This window comes from Panthera pardus, unplaced genomic scaffold (genome assembly GCF_024362965.1).
Source record: "Panthera pardus isolate Hobbes unplaced genomic scaffold, ASM2436296v1 HiC_scaffold_6, whole genome shotgun sequence".
NCBI lineage: Eukaryota > Metazoa > Chordata > Mammalia > Carnivora > Felidae > Panthera > Panthera pardus.
In genome coordinates this window covers 19,668,286-19,687,612 of record NW_026526991.1, presented here as the reverse complement: position 1 = coordinate 19,687,612, position 19,327 = coordinate 19,668,286, and the positions used below count along the sequence as shown (strand labels likewise).

At 40.1% G+C, this 19,327-nt stretch overlaps 1 protein-coding gene across 1 annotated transcript in view; it reads right to left on the bottom strand.

Moving 5' to 3' along the window:
* Positions 1–6,979: 6,979 nt before the first annotated feature.
* WASHC3 (WASH complex subunit 3) overlaps positions 6,980–19,327 on the bottom strand; it is a 98,941-nt gene continuing 86,593 nt past the window's right edge. The window contains exon 8 of the transcript XR_002079171.2: positions 6,980–7,487. The gene's annotated coding sequence lies outside the window, so the exon portion shown is untranslated. The remainder of the gene's footprint in view (positions 7,488–19,327) is intronic.

Genomic DNA, 19,327 nt, shown 5'->3' with positions numbered 1-19,327 from the left:
CCTCTGGAGAGGCACAGGAGCAGAGGAAGCAGGTGAGCAGGTGAGCACAGCTTTCTTCCTTGCAGCATAGCTTGGGCAGAGTAGCCCCCAATGTGCCCAGAAAAACCTTATGACTATTCTGGGAGAGATCTCGTTAGGTATGGTAATCATGTTGTCTCAGCCAAAACATCAGGGCATTTGACAGCCATATGATAACTGCCGAGGGCTCTTTTGGAGATAAATGTTTGAAATCAGGCCTGTCCCAAGGGAAAGACAATCCAGGATCTATCAGAAAGATGGGTTTCTTATGAGCCAGTAAGGCCCCAGAATCCCTGGGGGTTCTAGATCTACTGCTCTGGGCTCAGGGATGATGACGGGGGTTGCACCTTATGGAGTCAGAGATGTCAGGGCTCAGGTAGTGTGAAGGATCCTCACCACAAGGGGGCTGGCAACTACCTTCCCGGGGAGGAAGAAGCTGCATTTCCTTCCATGAACAGTAGGATGAACTGCAGATTTAGAAGGCAGAGGATGTGGTTCTGAGCATTGGGCAGCCCTTTCTTTTTCTCCCCCTCAAACTGAAGAGACTTCCAGGGTGGGATGAATCTGCAACTTGCCAGTGATGGCTGGTCCCATGAGTTTGCTGTGTCAAGAATGAGGAAACTTACCCTTCTCTGCTGAAGGCCAATGTAGCTCATCTATTACTGCTGCTGCTGCTGCTACTACTACTGCCGGTTATTAACCAGGAAGTTTGCAAAAGTTGTACAAAGATTTTTTTCACTTAAGCCTCAACAATAACCCTATGAGGTAAGTTCTATTGGAATTTAGGAATCTGAAGTGAGGCCACATAAACTGTTCACGATAAAACAGCTTGGAATGGTATAGTCTGGATCAGAACACAGTTCAGTAGGACTCTAGCTTCACTATTGCTTTGCTATGCATGTATCTCAGATGTCCTAACAACAAGTAATCTCTGCAGCCAAGATATCTTCCTTCAGAAAGTGCCATGTGGCAGCAATTTTGTTTATCCTTTTCACCACTGCAGTCCCAATGCCTCGGCCGGTGCTTGGCCCATCATCAGCACTAGATACGTATTTGTGGAATGAAAACAGGGATGTGTATGTAGCAGCAAGACAGAAGTTTGTACAGAGCCTCAATCCTAAAGTAAGCTATGAGTCATATTCCTATACCAGGTTAAGGGAAGAAGCCATGGGCCATCAGGCTATTTGTGCCTTCAGTATTTCAATTCAAAACGAGAATTGTTTTATGATCAAAATGAATTATGCTGACATTCTTTCACATCTTATCAGACTCTTCTTTATTCAAAATGTTGTTGGTACTATTACTTAATAGACTGGAGCAAGCAATAAATTCCACTGGTCTACAGAGACTGTGGTTGGGTTCCCAGTACCAAAATGATTTTGATTATTGAATTGGCATATACCCCTAAACATTCCTAAATCAGTGGTTGGCAGCGGCAACATTCTGAGAGAAAGAAAAAAACAGTGCGCGCGCACACACACACATCTAGCAGCTTCAAAGCCTCTTACACACTAATGGATTCCTTATGGATTACATGGCTGTAACTGTGAAAGAGGACAAAGAACTAGAAAGAATCTTATTTCTTTAAACAAAAAAAATTTTTTAAATATTCCTTTGAAAAGTCAATTTTTTCTGAGGAGAGTAGGGAAAAAAACCCTAACATAATGGAACCCTTAAAAACGTGTGTCGGCACCACAATAGGAAACCAGAATAAATGTAGGCAAGGCAAACACATGAAGCCAAATGCAGAGTTCATCTGCACTCCAACAGCAGACGTAGATGGAGAAAACATCAAGCAGAGTAGAGTAGTAAGAGGGAGGATGCCAAGTCATAGTAAGAGGGGGTGGAGGTGGGAGTATAGTAGGGGGAGGAACATTCTAGAATTCAAAACAACAGACTATTCATATCATATTCCTAAAATCTGTATAATGAAACCTGTTTATATTATTCTCAAATTGATTGTTCAATGTTCAAATTTCAGTGTCCCAGCCAATGACCCACCAACAATTTTCTTGTTCGTAACATTTTCTTTTCTTGGTCCCTTGAAAAAATAACAAATGAGTTTCTCCATTTATAAAGCTGCTCTGAAATGTCTTCTTACGTCATGGAGGCTGGAGGTCATCTTGGGACACTGGATAGTAACGGGGGCCCTTGGGCTAGGGAACAGGAGGTTTTGTGATTGTGAAGCAACTTCTGATCCCATTAGCTGATGGTTGACTGACATTTTGGAACAGGATTTTGCAAGGGACTGGGGAAAGGAAAAGAAGGAGCATGGGAAGGAGGCACTTAAAAGATTGAGAAGGCAGGAATGAGCTGAGTGCTCCCAGATTTGAGGAGGATTTTATTATTGGACACAGATCTGTGGTAAACTTTCAGCCAGAATCTCAGAGGCCTGGTTTGAGGGGCCTAGTAGAGGCTTTCTTATCAGCATTGTGCTGTCCTTATCCAGCAAACTGGCTCTGTGAGGAAAGATGCAGTAACGTCTTATTTACAAATTAAGCAGTAATGTATATAGGCATAGTGGTGAGGCCCTTCCTAGAGGGCTAAAGGTGATATTTTAGGAAAAAATAAGAGGCAGCGGCTGGAAATCGTTTCTCTGAGAAGTGAAATAATCTAAAAAATAACTAGTTTCATGAAAGGTTTATCTATATTCCTTGGTACTATATTTGTAATAGTTATTGGAAGTGAAGGACTTTAGGGGATATTCTTAAGTTTTTCTCATTGTTATGATCAGAGGCAGAATGTTGGTTGGGTCAAAGAGAATCTGGCTGGATATGTAATTTCTCACTGAAAGCAGAAATTACACTTTGAAAGATGTCAGGAAGCTCCTCTGTCCAAAATGTGTGGACAGAGGAAAAAAAAAAGTGAAAAAAAAAAGTCATATAGCCCACTTTGAAGCCCACTTACATTATATCCTGGCTGTGGCACCTTGGATAAATTAATTTCTGAGTCTCCACTCCCATGATAAGGGTAATGATATGTGTTAACAAGTTTTCTGTCAAGAGCAAGGGAGATCATATATGTTAAAGCCTAGCGTGGGAACCTTTAGTAGGTTCCCAAGAAATATTAGTTCCATTTATGTCCTATACTTTACTTTTCTCCCCTGCCCTCCCCCACCTCCTGCACTCTGATTCTTGAAATCTTTTAGCCAGTGACAGAGCCTTCCTTGAAGAATTAATGTAACTATATAATTAATATAATAATAATGATAATTAATATAACATAGCATAACATAAGTAAGCAGTTAGAATACAATTTAATCTCATTCAATGCTCAAAACAATCCCATGAAATAGGTACCATTATTAACTCCATTTTGCAGAAGAAGAAACCAAATCTAAGTAGGGTTACATACTGTTTCAATGATCTATTTCTATACAACAAACCACCTTGAAACGTAATGGTTTGAAGCAATAATCATTTTATTGTGTCATGATTCTGAGTTGGCCAGGCTCAGCTGGGCAGTTCTGCTCTACGTGATGTTGTATGGGGCTACATTTATCTGGAGGCTCAGTGGAGCTAGAACATCCAAGATAGCTTGCTCACATGGCTAGCAATTGGTGCTGGATGTCAGCTGGGAGCAGAGTTGAGACTGTCTACCCATGGACATCCATATTCCTCCACTGTCCCTCCGAGGATGGCAGCTGGATTCTTAAGAAGGAGCCCTCCAGGAGGGAAGGAATGGAAGCTCTCGCTTCTCTTAAGGCTTGGGCTTAGAACGTCACTTATCCCGTGATCTGTTGGTCAAAGCTGTTACTGGCCCAACAAGATTTAAGAGAAGGAGAAACAAGGTTTATCTCTCAGTGGAGGAGTGGCTGGGGTGGGGGGAGGGGTGGGGAGGGAAGGAGTTATGGCAGCTAGGATTGGAGATGATCTACCACAAACACTTTACCCAAAGTCACAGAGCTAGTAAGTGTCAGTGTCAAGATTTCAACCCATCAGTCTGACTTCAGAATCCATGTGCTCAGCCACTAGGTCATACACATGACAATATACAATTAAATGCCAATGTCTATGGAAAGCCCAAAGAGTGCAATATAATTTCAGAGGAGAGATCAGTATAAAATTAAGAACTCTAAAGACCCTAAACTGAAAAGAGTACTCCCCCTTCCCACACAATGAAGAATAAATGTTATTTCTTGAAATGTCACAAAGGTTACATATGCTAAAGTTAAAATAAAATCTTTTTAGATTTTTCCATTTCAAAATTCTATATACATTCATTCAAGCTGAGATGTGTGTGTGGGGGCGGGGTAAGGCGGGGGTAGGGGGTGGGACAGCTGAGACCCCTGACTCACAAGTGCTATAAGCACATGCTTAGCTTGCCCAGTGAGTAACTCATGCCTGGGGGGGCGGGGGGGGTGGGGTCCAGAGGCCTAGAGTTGGCAGGGAAGCTCCAAGGAGAGATAGAATTTAGCTGGCTCCGAACTCTGATTAGAATTTGAATAAGAGAAAGAGAAAGAGAAGGAAGGAAAAATATGATTAAGACATGGAGTGGGGAATGAGCATTGAGAAGTAGCTAGGGGGTTGGAGGAAGGGACCAGGCTGAAATAAAAGAGTCTAGAGTTGGAAATGGGAAGGCTGATTGGCAATTTACTTGATGACCAGAGCTAATTGGCTCCCCATCTTCAGAGGTATCCCAAAGTAGCACTGAGAATCAGACTACAAAGAATGAAGATCCTCATGAAACCTAGGCCCAGCTGTGTAAACTCTGTTTTAGCCTTGGCCTTGCTAAAGGCAGATGCCTGGAGAGCCCAGTTGGGGGCTGGGTTGGAAGGATACTGCTTGAAAAGCTCCCCAGTGGCTGATCCAGAAACATCCAGACTCATACCACTGTCTCACTAATTTCTTTCAGAAAGGGACTAAGGAGCATAAAGCAAACCCAGTCATCATAACCCATCTGATAGCACTCTCCAGAGAGTTTATTAACCTAAATTTCTCTTATATTACCTATCTACCAGGACTTCCTGGTGAAGTTAAGGAGTTGGGGACCTTTTTGAGCCATTCTGAGCAAACACCATCTTCAGATTATTTTCCTACTAAGGTGGCTTCTATCATTTTCATTTGCAAAACCTTCTCTTTTTCTTCACATTTGAAAGAAACCCAGTACGACTGTTGTAATTTTTTTTCATGTAAATTATAAATATTTAGAACTTCTGTCAAAAAAAAAAAAAAAAGAAATAAAAGCAGATGTTTTCCCTTATCCTGGCCCCAAGTAGTACCACATTAAAAAACAGTATTTTCAAGTCTTGTTAAAAAGTATCTCAAGAAAATAAACATTTGTTGAATGCAAACAAGAATAGAATATGGCACTTAAAAAAATTTTTTTTAACATTTATTTTTGAAAGACAGAGAGACAGAGCATGGGGACAGGCAGAGAGAGAGGGAGCTGGCTCCAGGCTCTGAGCTGTCAGCACAGAGCCCGATGTGGGGCTCAAACTCACGAACCACAAGATCATGACCTGAGCTGAAGTCCGACGCTTAACCAACTGAGCCACCCAGGTGCCCCCAGAATATGGCACTTTAAATATTAATATAGAATTCAGAGCAAAGGAGTCTGAAGCCCAGAGAGACTGAGTGACCTGTATAAGGTCACAGAGTGAATATACAGCCAACTCAGAATCTGAACTTCATTCTCTCAAGCCCTAGCCTGAATATAGAAAGCCTAGTTAGTGCTTTCTATATTCTACGCAGAAGATGGACTGCAAAAGGAACCTATCCTAGTTTTGGACTCAGTTTGCAAGCCTCAGAATTTGGATCCCAACGCCAACTGCAACAGAGTTCAGAGATGCCTGGAAAACTTTTAAAGCCAAATCCAGCAACCTCTGCTCACTTCTCATTCTCACTGCCTCCATGACATTTGGTGCTTCTGACTGTACCCTCCTTGAATTCTCTCCAGCTCTGGCTCAAACTCATCTCTTTCATCACTGGTCTATCACCAGGAGCTCTTCTTCAGAGTTGTTTTTCCTTTTACATTTCATTTCTGGGCTACTTTTTCTTTCTGTTCTACACCAGTGGGTCTCAGTCAGGGATATGTATCAGGATTTCTTGTGCAACCTATTTAAAACTTGGAAGTAGGGGTGCCTGTCTGGCTCAGTCCGTAGGGCATGTGACTCTTGATCTTGGGGTTGTGAGCTTGAGCCCCATGTTGGGTACAGAGATTACTTAAAAATAAAATCTTACAGGAGCACCTGGGTGGCTCAGTCGGTTAAACGTCCGACTTTGGCTCAGGTCATGATCTCACGGCTTGTGAGTTTGAGCCCCACGTTGGGCTCTGTGCTGACAGCTCAGAGCCTGGAGCCTGCCTTGGATTTTGTGTCTCCCTCTCTCTCTATCCCTCCCCCACTCACACTCTCTCTATCTCTGTCTCAAGAATAAACATTAAAAAATTTTCTAATAAAAAAATAAAATAAAATCTTAAAAAAATAAAAAAAAAAACTTGGAAGCATAATAGCCATAATTTGAAAAATCCCCTCAGGTGACTTTGATGGACACTCCTGTAGCAAAGAGTATTTTTGAAATATGGCTCCAAAATATTTCCCATCCCACATGCCCTTCTGCGATGTGACCATGCCATTTTCCCCATCAAGAGGTGGAATCAATTTCTCAACTTCTTGAACATGATTAGGCCCTGTGACCAATAAAATGTAACAGAGTAACACTGTGCCAGTTCTAGGCGTGGTCCTTTACGGGCCTGGTAGCTCTAACTCCTGCCTCTGTAAGAAGTATCATCAAATATCCTGAGACCACCATGATATGAGAAACCCAAGCCATATGGAGCACCTCAAATGATAAGACCCCATGTGTGGAGCATGGAGACACCATGTATGAGTGAAGAACCATCCTGAAAGTGGATCCTCCAGGCCCAGCCACTATAGTTAAGACCATGTAAAACAAAACTATCTAGCTTACCTAATCCTTCCTCAAATACTGACCAACAAAATAATGAGCAAAATAAGTGGTTGTGTTAAGCTTTGTGTGCTGGTTTATTTCTTACTCAATGATAGGTAAGCCAGACCAATCTCTCCCTCCGCATAAACACACAACCTTGTTAAGAACCATTGCTCTGTACTGTCTACCAGGCCTATATGATTTCAGCCACTACCATGAGCTGACAGCTCAGAAATCATCTCCCCTCTGTCTGGGTATTTATATAGATGATCTGCTGGCACCTCAAATGCAATACATACTAAACTGAATACATCATTTCCCTTTTTAAAACTCCTGTTCTCTTGCAGTGAATTGCCCACACTATCTTCCACATCACCTTGGAGTATTTTTTCACTCTCTTTCACCTGGGGTAGACAATAAGTCACAAAGTCCTTTCGTTCTTTTCTTCATATCTACTCTGTCATTGTTCCAGTGAGGTCTTTATCGTCTCTCAGCTGCAATGTAGTAGTGATCTCCCAAGTGATCTCCTTTTTACCATTTCTTCACTTCATCTCCCACATCATGGCCAGAATGATTTTCCTAAAACAGGAGTGGGCTCACATTATTTCTGTTCCCCCAAAACAACAATAACCCAGAACATTTACCAATAAAACTTTACACTCTCAGTGTGGTAATCAACACCCTTCACTACTGAGCAATAAAGTAACTTCAACTCTCATTCATTACCTCCTTGTCTCAGTATAACTCCTGGCTACCTGATCTACCAGTTGCCTTTCCAGAACTCTGGGCTTCTGGATGACTCAGTCTGGAATACCTTTGCTCTCCTTTTTCATATGTAGAAAGTCTTTGTATATCTCAAAGCCCAGCTCAATTTTCATGTTTTTCTGGATGCAGTTTTGGGTTGTTCTTTTCCCCAGGGCTGTCACATACAGATTTGCAGATTGTATACTATACAACTCTAAGGAAAAACATTCACAATGACCACAACATAAATCGCACCTCCTAGAGTTGTATAGTACACAACTTACAACAACACATAAGTAATTATTTCATTCTCTGCACTCCTTAGACATGGTTCTTTATTTTGTTCTCTTAAAAATACTTTTATATTTTATATAAAATATTATATATTTTATATCAGTGCCTATATGCTAGGCACTGAGTAAAGACCACAAAGATGTGTTATGAGATTTTGGTCTTGAGAGGCTTAAAGTTAGGGCAGACAGGTATATAATCAAATGTATGCCAAAAACACTTTCACCTCTATTTTATCCTTAATTTATCCTTCCCCATTTTAGAGTTGGTTGAGAGCTCTATTTTAGTGCAAAATTCTTAGGGGCAGAAGTCATGTCTTATTTATCATAGCCCACAATGAACACTTGGCTTTGCACTGTATAGTGTCTCAGATAACGGTTATTAGATTGTATCAGATGTACCAGTTGTAACAAGAACAACCATTTATTGGCTCTGTACATGGAACACTGCTAACCCCATAATGCTGGATGAGGTTTAAAAAAACGTTTTATTTATTTTGAGAGAGAAGGAGAGCGAGAGTGAGAGCGAGAGAGAGAGAGAAAGAGAGAGAGAGAATCCCAATCAGGCTCTGGGCTGTCAGCACAGGGCCTGACCTGGGGCTCGATCTCATGAACTGTGAGATCATGACCTAAGCCAAAATCAAGAGTCAGACGCTTAACCACCTGAGCCACCCAGGCCCCCCATTTCCTTTTCTAAATGGGCACTCAGCTAGACTGCTTTTCCTAGCTTTCCTTGCAGTTAGGTGCATACAGCTGAATTTTGGCCAAACAAATGTGGACAGAAGGTGATATGTATCTAGGCCTGGCCTATATGAACTTTCTGCTTAATTTTCCACATTCTTTTTTCCACCTGAAGCTTGGTGGAGAGTACTCTGATGATCTAGAGCAGGTGGCACTATAAAAAGGAATGAGATTGTACCCTTGAAATATGATCATTGGCTGACCAAGAGTTCTTACATTATTACATGAGGGAGAAATAAACCTTTATTATGTAAAGCTTAAATTTGGGGACTGCTTGAGTTTAACTTGCCTAATACAAATTCTAAGTTTAATGTAACATTCTCAGACTGATCATGACTACCTACATTTCAAGAGTACCCAGTAAAGAAGATTCTAAAATTGCATTTATCACCCCCATTTAAGTATAAACCCTCTCATCTCTGTCATCAGAAATAATGGCCTTGTTCAATCTCTCACTTTTGTAATATTCAAAATACATGTGATTGGAATAATACCAAACAACTTCTCTTAAAATACATTTCAATAAGCCTAGAGAAAACTCTTTGGTATAGAATTTGAAAAGGCCTAGAGATCCCTGCCCCTGGTTAGGACATTGCTTGTGCCCTTCACAGCAGGCTGCTGCTGTCTACTGACGTTGTCATGAGATAGGAATACTGATATTCAGGTCCACTGTGTGCTGGGAAAGAAATAGCAGGGACTATGCTTTGACTTCCTCAATGCCTTAGAGCCAGTTTGCCACTTGTCATAACTCCATGGTTTGCATTCCTGTGACAAACTTACCACTTCTTGTTTTGGTTAAAAAAAAAAAAAAACTCTAAGAGAGAAATGAGGCCACAAAATTGAGGAAGGCCCAATGCACACCTTTTTTCTTTCATTTACTCAACATACATTTTCTAGCACGTATTACATTCATAACACTGTGTGTGTACGGGGAGGGTAGTTCAAACAAATATAATAAACAGATCTGCTTTGAGGGACGTTTTTAGACTGTTGGTATTTGACAGCAAGCAGCTATTTGAAAGACAGTATAGAGTAGAAACAGAATCCATCAATTACTGTGGTTTAAACTGGGCACCCACTTACGCACTTAAGTTCAGTTTCCTCCTCTGTCATTTTTGAGGATCGTTGAAAGAATTAGAGAATCCCTTAGCATGATGCCTGGCAAATAGTAGGTTATAGCTCTTCTTACACAGGGAGACAACGCACACACACATGCCTAAACAGTTGGATATTCAAGATATAGCAAATAATTGGCACAAATAAGAAAAGTTGGATGAGTTTGGAGGTGGGACTATCACATTGGGATGAATGGACAAAGTAAGTTATTAGTTTTACTTAATTAAGGCTTTCTCTTAGAATATTTCTCATTTATAATCTAATGTGGATGCTAGATCTAAATGTAAAACTCTCATGCAGGAATCTCCAAAAAAGGTATCAATGGAGAGAGGATTTTTTTAAGTTTGTTTATGTATTTTGAGAGAGAGAGTGTGTATGAGAGCACGTGTGAGTGAGGGAGGGGCAGAGAGAGAGAGGGAGAGAGAGAACCCCAAGCAGGCTCTGCACTGTCAGCATAGGATCCAAAGCAGGGCTTGAACTCACAAACTGAGATTATGACCTGAACTGAAATCAAGAGTTGGATGCTTAACCAACTGAGCCACCCAGGTACCCCAAGGAATTTTTTATTCCAGAAGAAAAGTTCCTGTATTAGATGAAAAAATTCACAACAGGACTGCTGAATTACACCTGTGTGTGCGTGTGTGTGTGTGTGTGTGTGTGTGTGTAATAGGCATGCTACATACATGAAGGATAAGCCACAAAAATTGTTCATATGTTCAGGAACAAAGAGTTATAACATAATTTGTAAAATTATGGAGATCCAATGTTAGAAGAGGATCTTTCAATCCAAACCATTCATTTACAATAGAAGAAACAGAGTCAAAGAGATAACTTGTCTAAGGCCACACAAGTAGGATATTGTGAAGCCAGGACCTGAATCTTAATTTCCTAGATTTCTGTCACAATGCTCTGACTACTAATTCCCTTGTCCTTAAGGCCTAAGAAGTAATTCCATACTGCCACTGGATAGAGCTTCTCAGAGGTCTTAGTTTTTAAGAGTGAATAATTCCAGTGAAGACTTCCCAGTACTATGGGCAGAGGTCAGGCTTGAACAAAAACTCTATGAAGGATTCCACAAAATAGTTAAAAATACTTAAAATAGCCCTCCTTTATTGAACCCTTGCTTTGTGTCAGGCACTGTGCCAAACACTTTACATATATAATTATTTACTTAAATTTTCATTCATACATAATGTATGTCAGGCATCTACACTATGTGCTAGGATACAATAGTGAAAAGATATGCTTGGTTCTTGAGCTCATGGAATCCCTAGCCTTCCCCATAACAGAAATTCCATAAGATTTGTTTGTTTATTGCATCCATTTACAGGAGATAGAAAAGGCCCTGAGAATAACAATGATGGCATCCATATATTAACCACCTGCCCCACACCAGGCACTTTTCTGAGCACTCTCTGAGTAAATCTGATCAACAGCTCTATGAGATAAAAAACGGAGGCATAAGAAGCTACAGTGACTGGTGCAAGGTCACATAGGTAGTAAGAAGTGATCAAGGATTGGAATCAAGACTATCTGATTCCAGTGTCCATGATTTTAACCTCTACATTATACTGACCAGTTGGATTCCTGCTCTTACTTTTTTCCCCCAATGTTTACTTATTTTGAGAGAGAGAGTGCACACACAAACAGAGAAGAGGCAGAGAGAAAGAGAGACAGAATCCCAAGCAGGCTCTGCACTGTCAGCACAGAGCCCAATGAGGGGCTCAAACTCACAAACCATGAGATCATGACCTGAGCCAAAACTGAGAGTCAGATGCTTACCAGACTGAGCCTCCCAGATGCCCTTCAAACCTTTTTAAACAATTTTTTAAGTTTATTTGTTTTGAGAGAGGGAGGGAGGGAGGGAGGGAGGGAGGGAGAGAGAGAGAGAGAAAATGAATGTGAGTGGGGGAGGGGCTGAGAAGGGAGGGAGAGAGAGAGAATCCCAAGCAGGCTCTGTACTGCTAGTGCAGATCTCCATGTGGTATTCAGACTCACAAACCGTGAGATCATGACCTAAGCCAAAATCAAGAGTCAGTTGCTCAACCAACTGGGCCACTCAGGCACCCCATTTGAACCTAGAGATTATTAAGAAATAGAGGCTGCTGGTAACAATATTGCTGCATCTGCATTCAGACAAAACTATGTATTTTTCTGAGGTTGGGTTGCTTTATTTAAATATAGAGACAGCAAGTATCTACCTAAATCTTCACACTCCTGTTAGAAAAAGACAATTTCTTCAGAATTAAATGCCAACCATAAAATTTATTGTGTAATAGAATTTACCCATCCGTTTAAGCCATCCTGTTGCAAGGTATAGACATACTCCTTGAGACAAAAAGCAGACTTGAACAATTTTCATTTTCACGTAAATTCTATTAAAGAAGAATAAAATAGTGAAATTGCAAAATTTCTCCATTCCCTTCCACCATATGGGTTTCTTTGAGGTTTAATAATATTATAAATAAAGCAGCTTCGAGATGAAATACAAAACAGTGAATAACAATCTAAAAACATTTTGAAGAAGCAAGTATTATATCCCAGTGTTGCCAGGCTTTCAACATAAGTAAGATAGAAAACAGAGAGAGAATTCTCATTTGTTCTATCAAGAAAGCATAAATATTGGCTTCGTATTAAGCCAACCTCTTGCAGCTGTACACCAGCTCTCAACTATTAAAAAGATTCTTAAATTCCCAGGGAAACAAAAATCAATTTCAGCCATATAAGTCTGTATATAAATCTATTGTGGTTTATTCCAAATATTTTCTCATCAAGGAGTTTGGAACAAAAATTTTTTTGAAAGAGAAATTCTCCAGTTCACCCATTACACCATTATAAATACTTGAATGACTTCCAGTCACTTTGCCTAGAAAATCTCAATGTTTGTGTAGCATGCCAATGACAGCTCAGCAGCAATGTCAATACTTTTCATTATTTGGCAAGACAACCACTCATAGCAATAGATTGGAATTCTGACTGCCTTTTTCATATATTATATTTCACTTTTGTCACAGCACACAGGATGTTTACTCTTGCCCTCTCGGCAAGATACTCATTTCTGAGCTTATATTAAAAATCTATTTTATCTGTTAAAGCTTAGAATGAGCTAAGTGTTTACTGTTTTAATCCCAAATCAATGTGTGTAGTCAGGTCTTGAAAGAATTCCAATCACTGTAGCTTTTGTTCATATTTTAGATGGATAATGCTATTGGGTTGTTTTCCTTGGGCTCAATTTACATATTCTATTTGTAGGAATTATGGACACTGGTATGGTGACTATAGTTCAAACAGAGCAATGGATGTGTTATTAATTTTCTGGGTGTGGTAAGGATCTGTACTGGCAAAATGAAATATACACATTTATTAAAGTTTTGTGAAACAGAGTAGAATGGAGATGTGCTTCTCAAACTTTAGAGTGTTTTAGAACCTCTTGCAGAGGTTCTACAATCAGTGATTCTGATTCAGTAGGTCTGGATGGAGTTTGAGATTTTGATTTCTAACAACGTCCCAGGTGATGCTGATATTGTCATTTCAAGGACCATCTTTTGAGTGGAATAAAATGGAATGGCCAATAGGGAAAGCAAAATCTTGCTTTTCCATTTACAGACTTATTGATTTGGGGGTAATTTACTTAACCTATTTTGTTTTTTATAAATTTTTAAAAAGTTTTTTACTTATTTTTTTTGAGAGACAGAGAGAGTGAGCAGAAAGAGAGGGAGAGAGAGAATCCCAAGCAAGCTCCTCACTGTCAGCATGGAGCCCGATGTGGGGCTCAAACTCACAAACCGTGACAGCATGATCTGAGCTGAACCCAAGACTCAGACACTTAACCAGTTGAGCTACCCAGGCGCCCTCACTTAATTTATTTTTAAGCCTTAGTTTCCTCATCTGCTCAATGGGGGGTTTATTAAGGATTAGATAAGTCTGTATGGCACTTGACATAGTGCTGGACAGATACCTAGTATGTGTTCAATGAATGATGGCCATGGTTATGAGAGATGATACAGTCTCCTTCTCTGGGATCCAACTGGTTGAATCTGCAGTGCTTCTGCTTCATATTCTAGTGTATTTGGCAAATTACTTGTTAAGTGTGTCCAGATTAGGAGTGATCTGATCAGTGAGTTAGCAACTATTCAGAACTTGAATTGCTCAGGTGGGCTCTAAAACAGTTGAATATTTTGCTCCTTGGCCTTCAAACTAACTACCATACTGGAACTTTGATTCCCTGTACTTTGGATTAGTTTTCATTTAAATTACTTTATAGTCCACAGCTCCACAGTTATGTCTTCTTGTGAATGATCTTTTTAAGAACAACATCAGTTTATTTTCGAAATCAAATTCAAGTCTTTGGAGACTAATATCATTTCTCTCCATATTTTGTTATTAAGAGGCCTGGTGTTCTGCCAAGACAACATATTAATAAATTTAAGCTTGAGATTTTCATTGTCATGTGAACGTTGAAATTGGCTCTCAATTACACAAAACAGCCAATTCAACAGGATACAGTATTGGATTTACAACGAACATGTCTGTGGAAAAATGACTTTAAAATCCCTGATTTTGTGGTTTGCTTTTAATTAGTTAAAAAGTCATGATGCACCAGTCACAAGAATCTCAGCCAGCTCAGGCTAAGTTAATTTTGAGAAATAAATGACTTGACTTTAGTCAAATGTTAATAAATGTATTTGTCTTGCATTCAACCATTTATTCAGCTATTAATCTAGCAGTAAGTCCCATTTCTGTGGTGGGTGATGGTCTAGATGCTGGGGAAAACACTTACCCCACCCTCCCAGAATTTACAGTCTAGTGAGAAAGGTAAGCGCACAGTTATTAGAACCTCATTTTAAGAGGTTGATAAATCTCCAGTCCTGAGCAGTTAGCAAGCTATAGAAAGTAAGCCTATTATTTGTGTTCCTATTCAATTGCTCATAGAATCTGTTAACCATTGTCCAAAGCTTGAGGCACATCCAGACAGCACTGGATGATGTCTTCCAGAAGTAGGATCCTCCAGAGCTTCTAACCAAAGAAGAACCTACATTTCCTACAACTTCATTTGTGAAATGAACTTAGAACAAGAAAATCAAGTCAACTTTGTAGCTTGCAACCGTTGCATAAACTCTCTAGCAAAATGACACCATTGAAAAGAGTACCAATCTATACATCAAAATGGATTTTTCTGGTTTTTCAAAAGATGCAGGGATTTACATTCATATGATCTGTTACAAACTGAATGTTTATGTCCTCACCCCCAGTTCCCCTACCCTCACTGAATTCATATGCTTAAGGTCTAACCACCAATGTGATGGTACTTGGAGATGAGGCCTTTGGAAGGTAATTAGGGTTAGATGAGGTCATGAGGGTGGGACCTTCACAATGGGATTAGTGTCCTTATAAGAAGAGACACCAGAGAGTTTGCTCTTTTCTACTCTCCTAAGTAAGGACACAGCAAAAATGTGGCTGTCTGCAAGCCAGGAATCAGGCACTCACCAGAAACCCAATCAGCTGTTACCTTGATCTTAGACTTCCTGGCCCCAGAACTGTGAGAATAAACATCTTTCATTTAAGCTACCCAGTCTATGGTATTTTGCTATGGCAGCCCACGCAGACTAAGACATGACTTTAGAAAGATGACAAGGATTTGTACAAAACTGTGGAAATGCATCAAACATATTTCATTTTCCCCAAGCAGGGCCCTCAGCCCATCTGCCAGGCCAGCTCTTTACCACTGCCTACACAGTGTTTGCTCTTTCTTGCCTAGAGCTGTCACTCCTCTTTGTCCTGTTTTCTTTACCAAAATGCCCGTCCCAAATCTTCCACTTCTGGCTCAGAGGCTCTAAGAAGTCTTTTCCTGATTAGCCCTAGTCCTTTCCCAGGCAATCCTTCACTGCGAAGTTTGTTTCCCTACACACTATTTGCATCTCTATTGTGTATTTATGTTCCTTCAAGGATGTAGGTCTTATCTCCTAAACTAGACCCTGAGCATCTCTAAGACTAGGGTCTAGACTTTTCAAATCTTTTGTGTTCTCCATTGGCCCTCTTAGAGTGTCGTGCAAATAACACGGGCATGAAACTTACTGAATGAAAATTAAACTGAATGCTGAGAGCCAACGAATGTTCTGAGGCAAATGAATCAAGAAGTGCAAGGAAGTACAATAAAACCCTGGCTCCAGAGCCTGCTGGTGGGGGTGGGAGAGAGCCGTTGTGGATAAGTGAGCTTAATAGACGGCTGAGGATTCATCCTTTTAAACACCAAGAGTTTTAATTATCTTGGATGGAAACATTTCCAATATATTAATCTTCCCTGCCTTCTAAAATAGTGCTCTGTAAACATAGCCTGGCTTGATGATGTGTCATTAGAAGTAGTGGTGTGCTAGGACACCGAGAAGTCTTCAGGCCCGTCAGAGATATGCAGAACTGTTTGTCCCTATTTTAAATGGCTGCAGATTGCTCTCTCTCTCTCTCTCTCTCTTTTATTGTTGTTTTGTTTTTTAGCTTTTCTGGATCCTCCCTTTCTGCTGGACTGTCCATCTCACCGATGCCCATGTGACTGACTGTACCATTTCTACACCCTGCTCCTAATTTGTGGCTTCTCATCTGAAATGAGTTTGGAAATCACATGTCCAAGCTCAGTGGTTGTTGTTATGATTACTGTTGGAGATGCTTGCAACTGAGAGCAAAGGGCTCTGTGTGAGGGCTTGCTGGGGTCTCCATGGCTACAGGGACAAGAGACAGACTCCTAGCTATTGTGAACTCCTAATTCAGCTTTTCTGAAGCCTTTTTAATGTACTTCCTATTCTACTTTTCTAGTCTAGAAATATTTTTTTTCACATAAATTAGGAATTAAATACATACTAGGTACCCTAGCATGGCCCTCTAAAATAAATACCTTGTCTGGCTTGATCACTGTTTTCTGTACTGCACTAGCACCTAGTAGGCACTCAACACATACTTGTTGAGTCAATGAAATAAACTTTATAATCTCAGTAGAGATAAGATATTGATTCACATATACACAAAACAAGCTTACAAAGTAAACTATAGTAAGAATCATAACAGATAAAGTATGTACAAGGACCAAAAGATTATTTCTTGCTGGAAAATCCAGAAGGACTTCATGGATGAGGTAGTAGTTTTGACTTGGCCTTGAAGAATGGTGTCATATTTTGATCAGCAATAAGTTAGGAAAGTAAGAAGAGACAAGAACACCACAGACAAAGCCAAGATGCTACAGTGGGAAGGGTGTATATGGGATACGATTAGTACATTCTAGCTGGAGTACATGTAGGGGAGTAGGAGGAAATCACATTATAATGTTATATTGAGGTCAAAGTATGGGTGGACCTTGAACATCAGGCTAAAGAATTTGGATTTTGTCTACTAGGTGACAGGAAGAAACTGGGGGTGGTTTAGGCTGGGAGGTGACATCCTTAGAGCTGGGCTTTAGAAGTCTTGGTAAGTGTTGGAGTTTAGGAATTGAAAGGAAAAAGGGCTGGAGGTGATTTCAAGGGTATAGGTAGGAGGCAACATGGGCCTGAACTGGGATGTTGGCAGTAGGAATAGCAGAAAGGGAATGATTGGCAGAGAGGCTGCAGAGGTAGAATAAAAGGACTTGGCAACATATTTGTTGTGAGGAGTGACAGAGAAGGGTATGTTGGTACAATTCCAAGTGATGTCCTTTCCAGAACTCAAAGAGTCCAGAAGAACAGGTTTAAAGAGATGGTGTGAGTTTGACTTGGGACATGTTGAGGTGTGAGAATGAATTGTTGATAGCTCTGCTATAAAAAGCATGAATGGGAAACTGCCCTAAAAAAGCACTAAAGAGATAACAATACTTACAAAATGAGTGCTTATGTGTACTCAGCCCCCAAAAGGAGTTAAGAGGCCCATGTCTTATTTTAAGTCCCCTCTTAACGTGACTATGTTAAAAATTGTTCATTTTTACTTTCAAACAGTTTTCAAGTGTACCTTTAAAAAAAAAACTTGTTTTTTTCTGAGATATTACTCTTGATAAGACTAGGGCATTAATGCAGTATGATGTTTGAACGTTATTGGAGGTTGCCAATGGATTAGTAGTAGCTCCTCTCTGAAACAAGACAGCTAGCAAAACAAAAACAAAAACAAAAACAAAAAACCACCAAAAAACAAAAAAACAAAAAACTGAGAAAACTTCCCCCAAACAGAAAATGGTTCTTGACTTTGACCATCAGAAACAAAGATGTTTTCAGATTAGCAGGAAGCTCCTTCATGGAGTAAGTAGGAAATCTAGGGACACCCGCTGGGTTTTCTGGAATGGATGAGTAGGGATTGACATGTGAACAAGAGGAAAAAGTTCTTTCCAGGCAAAGGAAAGTATATATAAACCTGACATGGAAGAATGACAAGGCATGGTCAGGGAATGGCAAGAAGTCATTTGGCTGGGTGACATGTGGAGAGAAAATGGGGAGAGGCCATACAATAAAGGAACTAGATGAAGGTAGCTTGAGATGTGGGTTGGGGCCAGGTGGGATGGGCCTCATATGCAACACTAAAGAGTTTGCAATTTATTAGCAGTGGGAGCCATCTCAGAGGTCCACTAGGGAAGCAAAACAATCAGACATGTTTAAGCAAACTCTCTGGTGGATCTGTGGAGGGTGACTTGGTGATTGGGGAATAGAGGCAGAGATGAGGATCTTAGTGAAGTATTGTTGCAAGCAGATGAGAGGACCTGAGCAAATGAAGTTATGAGCTAAGCCAGTACTCAGCTTATAACAGGTGTTGAATGTGGGCTACTTGACAGGCTGTTCAAGTAGGCAATAGCTCTTGGCCCATCATAATTGGATGCGTCTCCCCTTAGATTCAAGTCAGCTTCGGCAGGTTGTCAGGCCAGAGGGCTTTGAAGTGTGAAGCGTTGGAAAAAATTAATACGATAGCTAGAAGCCAAGATTCGTTGTGGCTTCATGTACATATTAATACAGAAGACACAGAGAAGCAAACTACCACCAGATTCTGGCGGACCTGCTTCTGTAGGATGCAGAGTACCCTGAGGCATAATCATTGTGGACAGGAACATGTCAAGTCTTTAGAGGGCCTTCTAGAGTAGCTTCTAAAAAGTCCAAGGGAAAAAACGGCAAGAGCTCTCCAATGAAGAGACTCTATTTCCTTTTTAAATACAGTGAATATGTACTCCTCTATAGGATTGCTCTACCCAACATGGTAAGCAACAAGCCCCATGTGGCTATTGACCATTTGAAATGTGAGTAGTCCAAATTCATATTTGCTGTGAGTATGAAATACACACCAGATTTCAAAGGCTTAGTATGAGAAAAATAATGTAAAATATCTTACATTTTTTTATTGGTTATAATTTTTATATTGGTTATATGCTGAAGTGATAACATTTTAGTTAGATTTATTTCATTAAATAAGATATATCATTAAAATGAATTCACTTAAATTGTGACTACTAGAAAATTTAAAATAATTTATGCAGCTTATATTATTCTGTTGGACAGAACTACTGTAGGAAGTTCACTGTTATTTTTTACTGCA